The sequence below is a fragment of the Chamaea fasciata genome, unplaced genomic scaffold, assembly GCF_029207755.1.
Source record: "Chamaea fasciata isolate MVZ Bird 193981 ecotype frontalis unplaced genomic scaffold, bChaFas1.0.hap1 SCAF_1, whole genome shotgun sequence".
NCBI classification, from domain to species: domain Eukaryota; kingdom Metazoa; phylum Chordata; class Aves; order Passeriformes; family Sylviidae; genus Chamaea; species Chamaea fasciata.
Genome location: NW_027094086.1, coordinates 76,043,321 through 76,053,883, shown reverse-complemented (window position 1 = coordinate 76,053,883; position 10,563 = coordinate 76,043,321).

Here is a 10,563-nt window from a genome sequence, read left to right as displayed (position 1 = left end):
AAAGTAAGAGACTTCTGACATAGCAGAGGTTGTCTTTATCATGTATTCATTAGAAGGGAACTTCCCATAGCTTTTTTTTTCTGACTTCATTTCCCATCTTCCAGAAAGTTAAGACTGAAAATAGAGAATGCGTAACATGACAATATGGCAAACTCTGTCAGTATAAAGGCTGTCAAAGAAAAGAGATTCTCAGGACACTTATCAGAGGGTGAAAAGCCAACAGAAGCAGAATCAACATTCCTACACACTTAAAAGCAATTATCTTCATATACAGAGCAAGCTGAATAACTAAATAAGCTGTGACTGCCCACTGTTACTACCTAGGTAAAGAGATACAGTGAAGCAATTTAAATACTCCTTGTCATCTATCAAAAAATTGGTCTGCTACTTATTATGTAATTTGATATCTATTTGATCCTGCTTCAAATCACTGAATAATCTAAAATGCAAATATTACATTATTAGCTGTCTGATATTTCCCTCTATGTTATTTTATTCCTTTAATGATGTTTAGGGAGCTTAAATCCCCAATTTTTCCCTTCCCAACTGAAAGATTAAACTTGCCTAACTTGGAGGAAAACTGCAAAACACCAGTCCACCACAGCCATTTGCTTTCTTGAAGAGTATTTTTAATTGGGTGATGGAAATGGAAAATGAAACTCAGAAACTTAGAAAACTCAGAAAATTCAACCTCCTAGCGTTGTAATGAAAACACATAGATGTCATCAATGGAAGTATATTTGTATTCCAGCCTAATAATTAGCACATGATCCATCGCTGGCAGTCCTACTGTTCCCTGAGAACCATTCTTCCACTCTCCACTCCTGAAAAAATTTGAAAACAAGAATAAAACAACAGTGTCACTGCTAATGATGATTCTCTGACACCACAGTTTAGCTTTGACTAAATACCTCGTTTCTACACACACTTTCACATCCTATTTGGCAGTGGAAAACAGCATATAAAAATTGGGAACTTCTATTACACACTGGTTGCTTATTTTAGTCCCCTTGCCTCCATGAAATGAGAACAATTTAAAATTACCTCATTTATTACCTTTGGCCATACCAAAGCATAACACAGTGGCCTGTGCATTAACAGAAATCTTCACATTCAATTCCATTATTACCCTCCTAAACATCAAGTTGACTATTTTTGGATCATCTATGGCAACTTTAAGGAGCGATATAGATACAAAAGTTATACTAAAAACTTACGGATATACTGGTTGTGGTGGAGGAAAGAGTTAGGAGTCTGCCTACCCTACCTACCTACCCTCTGGATGCAAGGAAAGCAGGTGGCATTATCCTGACAAATATGCATAAATCATCAGGAAATACCTTGGAGGGAAAAGTGTTGTCCACGGATGAATAACTTAGCATCTGTTCACAAAGGATTCACCATGGAGTGGGGCAATTTGCACAGAATATTTTCACGTAGGCTATTCTTAGTGAAGGATTTAGTTATGTTTATCTGGAAAGGCAGAAGTGTACTCAGAGCGATCTGGTAGATGTACAAGTGTGTTTTGCCACAAAAGAAATATTCTTTTTTGCTCCAAGTGTTTCTGTGGAAGACATTACAACTAAAACCAGTGCAATCCCTTTACACTAGCAAAATGCGCTCCCATGATAGGCAAGCATTTAGCTGAACCACTAGGTAGGTGTGTACAGTAGCAGAATGGGGCACTGAGAAGTTTTAGCAAAATGCAGAAAATATAGGCCAATATACCCACAAAATTACTGCAGCATGCCATCCTACATTGCTAAGGACTCTTTCATGGTTCAAAGATCTGTTCTTTTTCTCTGTCGAGTGCTAGTATTCCCCAGAAAACCTGGCTTAGCTGGCTGTTCATCGGTGACCTATTAATATAAAATGTGGTAAGTCCCTTTACTTTTCTGTCAGTCAGAACCTCCCTTGTAAAATGGGAATAATTTTGATTTATTTTCAGAGTTTTAGAGGAGTAACTCTTATCAGGAATGCTGAGATGTTTTGATACCATAAAAGAACCTTTATCAGCTGGGTATTTCATGTGAATTTATAATAAATTCTGCAATTAAATAGCAAAAGTTGTCTAAAGTACTTTTTTGTGGGAAATTAATGATATAGAAATTCTTCAACTCACAACAGTAATCTTCAATATATAAGAGAGAATCTGTTACAGCTCAGTGTAAGTTAACACTGCAGAAAGAAACTTAACTGTGCCTTCAATTTGTCTACATTGCTGAGAAGTGTTGAACTGGTCCAAGTAGCCATGAAGCTGTTTTAGTTACATATTATTCTCTAACCCCATTACATTTATTATAATGAATGATTTCCCTAACCTTTCTATTTTGATAATTTTATGGTTTTAATCTTGTATAACAGGAAAGCAAATGATTCATAATGAGCATCTCAGCCATTGCAGGAGTGGTGGGAACCAGGTGATCTTTAAGTCCATTCCAGCCTCTTAGCATTCTATGATCTGTGACTCACTGCTTTATATAGGAGATTGTTTCCTTCTTTGACACGTCAATAAAATTAGAATGAGGGATGAACCAGACCCATTTATGAGTGTATTTAGCAGTTAATGCTTATCTTTTTTAATGGCCTTCCCATGTATCATTAACAGTGTCAAGCATGCTTTACGTGCCACACAAACCAATTTATTTGAGAGCCAGGTCACACAATCTCAAGGAGATATGATTTAAGGATGATACAGGACTGTAGAAGCCAGTGACCCTCTGCACTGAAACAGCACATGCATACATTTCTCAGCCTTACTACTTCATTGTTTTAAAAGCTGGAGAAAGCTAGATAAATTTACATCAGCTACAAAAAAAAATCATTCAGTATCTTCCATCAATTAAAAACAAACAAACAAACAAACAAAAAAGAAAACAATAAAAAACCCACCACAAACCAAGTGAAAAATAATAAACCCACAAGTGTACATCTAGATTCCAGTCAGCTTTTTTTTATTTTCTGCAAATGAATAAACATTCTCCAAAAAAATGTTAATATTAAGTTGTGCAGAAGATACTCTTCAGATTATTCCTTCTGTTATGAGTACAAATTTTAAAAGCACAAAGGTCATCAACAATGATGGGTTCCAGTTTAAAGCTGAATAATGATACCGTGAGGATGCAGCAATCTGCAGAAGCCTTGGCCATAGTGAGCATGAAGAATTGATATGAAGATCCCAAGGGCAAAGAAGAAATAAAACAGCAGATCCCAGACTTCAGGCATCAAGGAAACAGCCTGAGGCTTTTTCAGGGGGCAGGAAGGTGGAATCAAACAGGAACAGCTCTGAAGAGCAAAGACTAGGGAACCTGGAAGGTCTTAAGTACAGCATTCTTCAAAAAATCCAAAACTGCCAGTCCAGCCTCAGAAAATATATTCAATCTGTTTTTATATCCAGTCTGAACCTACTGCTCATTTTTTGCTGAAAATGCACTACAGCTTAGAGTGTTTCTTTCAATATGAACCTCTGTAGCCATCTCTTCTCCAAGCTGAACAGTCTTTGGCTCCTCACCAATATGCAGGTTACTCCAATTTATTAGTAATTTTCTTCTTTTGGGGTACCTGAAAACAAATACAATATTCCAGAAACACTCTAAAAAGTGCCTAAAAAGTGCATTAAAACTTCCTCCAACATACAATCTGTGTTACTCTCATTCCAGCTCAGAGGTATTGTGTTTGGGGGGGGGGGGGGGGGGGGGGGGATGTCTATGTTTCAAGTGAATTATTGGCTAACAGAGTATCAGTGAAATAATGCATTCCATCTCTCAGGGATTGTTTATTTTGATTGCTAGAAATAGCAGCCCTAGAGGACTGTAATACTATCAAAGGACTATTAGAATTCAAAATTATCTGAAGCTTGAAACAGTATGCAAAATTAAATAGAATTGATCTTTACTTTAGGATGAAAATGAGATTTCTGTCACATGCTAGAAGAAGTATCAATCACAGGAAAAAAAACCCATAGAACTTTCAGGGATGCTGAAACCTATGAATCAGCAGGGGATAGTGCCTCCTAACTAAAATTAGCTCATATATTAAGTCATAAACAGGAGGCACCTACATCCTCCTGAGTTAAAGAAAAAAAGCCACTTTAAGCACTGAACTAACAACATTAGGATAACAAGGTGGGAGTATTGCAAATGAAACTAAGGGAGAAGTTAATACACTTAAGCAGAACAGTCAAGTTTGCTGATATAGAGCAAGGAAAAGAAACAGAATGCAGGTATTCCAGGAGGTCACCAACTTCAGCTAACACTGGGGAAAAAAAAAAAAAAAAATCATATGGGACTTATAACAGAAATATAGATACCAGATGTTGAAAATTCCAGTGTTCTCACTGAAACTAGAACATTGCAGAATAATTAGCTGCAAATAATCTGGAAATTCTGCTGTCGGTGAGAAGGCCCAACAAACATATATTAGAAACAAAGACTAATGAAGTGAAAAAAGAAAAAAACCCTGAAATGTGAAAAAAGTAAATGAAAAACCAAAACAACCAGATGAGCTTTTGAACCCAAAAACTCCTTTCATTCATTTCCTTCTTATGAAAGGAATAGAAGATATATTAATTAATTTCTGGAACAAGAAGAGGCTGCATTGTCACTGTATCTAAATCCCATCTAATGCCTCCTTGATCCAGGCTTGATTTTCTGATCTGATCTTTGGCCTGTCTCATCAGTATGGACTTGTTGGGTGCTTGCTTGTGACAGATCTCTTATGCTGTAGCCTATTCTCCATAAAAACTTCTGCCATATCTTTCTTCCACATACTACTTCATTAAGTCTCTGAAGAAGCTCAATCACCACATCTCTCACAAAATAATTATTGAAAAGCAAAGGCAGTTTCTAGATCAGTTTCTAATTTTTTTTTCTGGTAATTTAGAAGATGTTAAGAACTTTGGAGTTTCCACTTTTAACAGCAGACCTGTATCTACTCAGGAATTTTAGGATTTACCCACACAGGAATTTAGCAACAGGTGTATAGAGTGTAAATTAGTTCACTGTTGCTCCTAAGAACCCACTGCACACATTTGTGACATGCCTGCCTCATACCTATAAAAATACCCCTCCCAGCATGGTGTTCACAGATGACTGTTTTCCCCTGTCCATGAAACAGTGCAATCTGCTTTAGTTATTCAGGCTCCAACATTTCCTGTAATTAAGCCACCTCATTCCAAACTAAATTGAGTATCCTTGCATTACATTGCAGTCTGAATCATAAATATGGTCCTAGTGAGTTCAGTTTTATGTGAAAAGCTTGTGCACATTTTTCGCCAGTAAGAAAGTTAAGAAAACACAGGGAACTGGTGCATGGTACCCAGAACAGAGTACATTTGAACTATCCATGTAGGGTCCAAAGTCTATCCTGACTTTTTGCCATGGAAGTGTCCTTAATAAGGATAATAGCATTGACCTTGGTATTTCTGCTGGTCATTGTGCATATTTTCATCCTCCCTGCTGTTTTATTGTCTAAAGTAGTTTCATTAGCCTCAGAAAAAAACTAATTTTACAGCATTTTACCCCATCCATTCAATGATTTTTTTTTTCTCCTGATATGACCTATTGGTCTTATTGGACCTATCTTTTGAATTTTTTTTTATAAGTCTAACTGTAAAAGGGGACAATATTATCCCTCAGCCCATTAAACAATTATACTTGAGAACCCAAGTTAGCTCTTTTGGTGCCATATTTAAGAGAAATAGACTTAAAATTAGTAAAAGACTCGTCTTTTATTAATTCATTATGCATTTTCTTTGTCTTATTTTTATGCAATTGTGTTTGTGCTACTCATATGGTTCTGAAGATTATTTATTTGGGCTCATTACCAGAGATAAAACAAAACTACTATATTGTGCTGAAATTTATTAAAAAACCATTACAGAATTTGGAGAAGAATAATTTCTTGGGGAAAACAGAAAATTAATCTATCTTCTAGAGAATCACCTCATAATAGCTTCTATTATATTGATAGAAATAGATGAATGAATCCCCATCATACAAATATATTTTTTTATATAGCAAAGATGTCAGGTTAATTTCTGGTGAAAGCATCAATTACACAGTTTGTGCAATAGAACAATTCTTAGTTCTCTGATATTAACATTAAATGGAAAAGTTGTCCAGCATATGCAAACTCCATCCTTCATTACCCAAAAAATATTCAGAGCCATTTGACTTACAAATGTGTTAACTAAATGAATTAATTAATTAAATAATTATGACAAAGCAAATACATTTTTTCACTTGTAAGTCATAAGGCTTGCTAAAGTCATAAGACACAAAAAGATATCTTCCCTTGACAAACATTATGCATTTAAAACTTACATTAAATGTTTCCAAAATCAAAATTATTTATATTGCATTAAGACACATGTTTCCATAATCATGAGTTATTGAATTCAGTATTGTTCTCCAATTGATGTAAGAAAGAATTATCCTCCTTGTACAAGTCACAAATTGTCATTCTGTAGCTACAGAAGATGAAACTCAATGAAAATAACTTCATCCTTTTGGTGTCTACTTCTATAAACCTAATAAATTTTCAAGCTAATCTAAGTGTATGATTCTTAAATGTTTGCTTTCAGTATAGCCACAGTGCATATTATTTTATAAATTCTTCATCTGCTATTTGAGTTCTTATCAGATCACAGAATATTCTGAGTTGAAAGACACCAACAAGGATCATCACGTCCTACTCTTCAGTGAATGGCCCACACAGCATTGAATCCACAACCTTGGTTTCATTAGCACCATGCTCTAATCAACTGTACTAATCTCAGGGACCAATGTTGGGTTCCAGACCTTCATACTCTGCTCTGAATTTGTAGGAGTTTTAAGTTTGGGGTTCTTTTTCCTTCTCTTTTTTTTTCTTTCTGTTTTTGTTTTTTTGTTGTTGTTGTTTTTGTTTGATTGTTTGTTTGTTTTGGGGGGTGGGCAGGGGGGCATTTGTTGCTGTTATTGTTGGGATTTTTTGTTTGGTTGGGTTTTTTTAAAGAGTTCTAAATAAGCCTTTATTAAAATAGTGTTTCATATTTTATCACTAAATCTCAAGACAGTCAGAAATTTAAGCACAGTCTTTGGACATGCAAAGCACATTTTCAAAGTGTTTTCTTAGAATAACCTATACACCTTGTAAGATTTGTTGAGCTGTTGTATATGAGTTGACCTTGGCTGGATGCCAGGAGTCCACCAATACCCTCTCACTACTCCCCTTCTCAGGAAGACAGGAGACAGAAACAAAGATGAAAAATCTTGATTGTTTAGACTCAAGAAGTAAAGCAAATAAAGGTAAGAAAAATGTCTAAATAAATTCTCTTAAGAGACAAACAGACTAAACTGAAGAACTGCTCATTCATTGTCTTTATCAGTTAATTCTCACAGTTGATATATAATGCTGTAGTACCTCTGAAGTGTGGAAGCTGATTATTAATTTATTACAGATATTCAGTAATCTGTATCATGATACAGTGATCATGTAGCCCAAAACTACTTGTTCACTCTAACAACTGGCTCCATAATTTTAACGAGGTGACAGGTGTAGCACTAAGGAGAAACATGGAAAGGTTGAGGAAAATGAACTTCACAGTTGTCATTGGCTCAAATTCCTTGCTGAAGGCCTGAGCAGGATAGCCTGGGTTTATTCAGATATTGTGAAACATTGTCCTCTTTTTCTCTAAAACAAAGGTCTTGGTTGGATATTTAATATAACAATAATTCTGACTTAATAACCATTCTGGTTAATCCCTAGCATAGTATGAAAAAATTTAAAAATACGGTTTAATTGATAGTGCTCTAATTTGTGGCCCTGTGAGCTTTTTGGGAATCTTGGGTGAAAAACACAACAGGAATTGGTCTATGAATGTCATCTCTGTCCTTTCCCTTAGGGTGAAGCAGTCTAAAGCAAGAGATATTCTGGGCAGGAAGACTAAACTCACATGAGAAATAGTTCATTTGGTTTCCAGAGTAGAAAAGTTGATAGAAATTTAACAGTAGTTAACATAATGACATCCCAGACTGAATATCTTTAGTATTCCTTAAGAGGGCATGAACATTTGAAAGCAATGTAACATTATTGTAGTTACAATATGTCATCCTGTATCTGCGTGCCTTGTGAAAGTAAGACTTATTATCTTCTTCTAAGTAAGGATATTTTGAAAATCTATGCCTTGCTTCCATAAATTTAAAATGTTCTGTTCCTATACCTTTTAGTTATTAAAAAATATAATCAAGGTATCAGACTGCCCTCTTTTCTGTGTGTGAATTTCTTAATCATGAGGGATTACTCTTTTCACTCAGGTTATTTTGGATTACTTTCTGCAGAATTTGGTCAAGAATTTCTGGTTTAGAACCAAGTATCTTCTCTGCTTAATTAAAAGACGGGCATGTGTTTTGATCTGCCTTAAATTACAATGGGGCTCTGAAACCAGTGGTGTAGTGTAAAGTTTTCTGTATTATGAAACAGGAGATATAGAGGTTTAAGAGGAGTTCATTTTCATTCTCATAGCTTCCATGTTTTGTAAATGGAAAGAGGCTGCCTTTAGAAGATAAAGATGATGTCTAGTTCTTAGAGGAAGCAATGAGGCAGAGATCTACAATAGTGAATGAACAGGTTTTTCTGTCCTTGGGGCTGGATGCTTCTCTCTTCAGCATTTCTTTATTCAATGCATGAGTTTCCTTAGATACTTGACACTTTTGATTTATTGACAAAGATCTTTGAGGAAAACTCTTGACTGCAAGGTTCAGTTTGGGAGCAAGGGACACTAAAGTTCAGTGTCATAAGCATCAACTCTATTTTACCACTGTCCATATTAATAAACTAAACACTGCCAGGATCAACATTTTTTGTTTTGTTTTGCTTTTTTGTTTGTTTGTTTGTTTTGTTACTTGTATGCACATGTGTATATTCAAAGTGCTTCAACAGTCCCTGTCATGATTTCATCCTAAACAAGCTAGCACTCTCTCAAACCATTTCTGGTTGTGCCTCAAGAGCTGTCACAGATAAGGACCATTCCCAACAAAGAGGTTGGCAGCATGGTTGGCAGTCATTCCATGCCAGATGACAGCAGCACTGGATAACAATCCTGAGAACGGTCAGTTTAGCATTATAGACATAGAGACAGTGATTTGATCCCTGGCCATCTAAACAGTTTAATGCAAATGGGTAAAGAAGGAGAGCAATGTTATGGGAACGGCTAAAATCAAAATACTACAGCTGGCGTGGACGAAACTGACTGGAGATGCTTTGGCCTTGTGTGAAAGAAATCAAGAGTTTTGCCATAACACGGCTTTTTTTCTTTCAAAAAGAAATAGAGAGCTTTCTTTTGATGTTTTTCAACTGAATGAATCAGTCTGTTAATACAAATGACCACTGTTGAAACAAGTCCTGTTCAACATTATAATGGGTAAGACAGACACCAATACAGATAGAATAAAACACCAACAGTCAACCTGAACTTTGTAGGGAAGGTGCATGAAAACAGTATATATATCTTAACCAATGAGTATTAGGATGACCCATTTCACCCATACACTGGGAAATTTAAAGAATTTTTGGATGTTTACTGTATTTACTGTCTCAAAAAGTAAAAGGATTAAAAAAAATCATCTTTATAATATTTTAGTGGCCACCTTAAAATGTGAAATACCAATGTAGTTTAAGGCTCTTTACTATATCACATTTTCATCAAGTCAAACAGTATTCCTATTGCTATAGGAAAACAATGCAATGAAAATGGGAACTGCTTAGCTCTCCTCCTACGAATTTTAATGGTAATAGAGGTAGTCATCTCTGTACTTTTACATTCACAGCTGTTGGTGTCATAGCTGGAATCAGTCCTCTTTCAAATTAAATTAGTAATATGCAGTTTGTAATGCATGTAACACTTAGCAGGTACAATATCCTTTAAAATTCAAGTGTAAGTCAAATCTCAGTAGCATCTGTGACAATAAGGATGTAGTATGGGTGAATTTCAACTTTGATTATAATCAAACTTTTTCAGCTCATTGCTTCATTGTCATGCAAAACATTTTCAGGGGATATGTCCCAGATCTTACATCAGTCCAAAAACATTTAAAATGTGCAAATGTTGCTGAGGGTTTTGAGTGCATGGAAGAAATAGATGGTGTTTTTCAACAGATATTTTTGACAAATACTGCCAAATTATTACCCCTTCTCAAAAGCTACCTGAAGCACAGTTGGATATATGGATAAGTTTTTAACCTCACACATTTCCAAAGAAACACACTGATGTAACCTGAAATGGAATTATAATTTTAACTGTATTTTAATTTTATATGGTATTAGATGTGAATGACTTTTCAGAAAGTAGCTAAAGTCCCTAAGATGAATACTCCCCCCTCTTTGTAAAAAAACTGCATATATTCAGCAGTGATTTGATTTTCACGTATTTTACTACAATACTTGTATTATTAACAAGCTCAGAAATCTGGGAATTCTAGAAAACTAGAAAACTTAAGATGAAAAGTAAAAAAATTTGAAAAAAAATCAGCGCAAAATTTTATGCCAAAATTGAAAATGAGGACCACACGTTGTTTACTGAAAGTA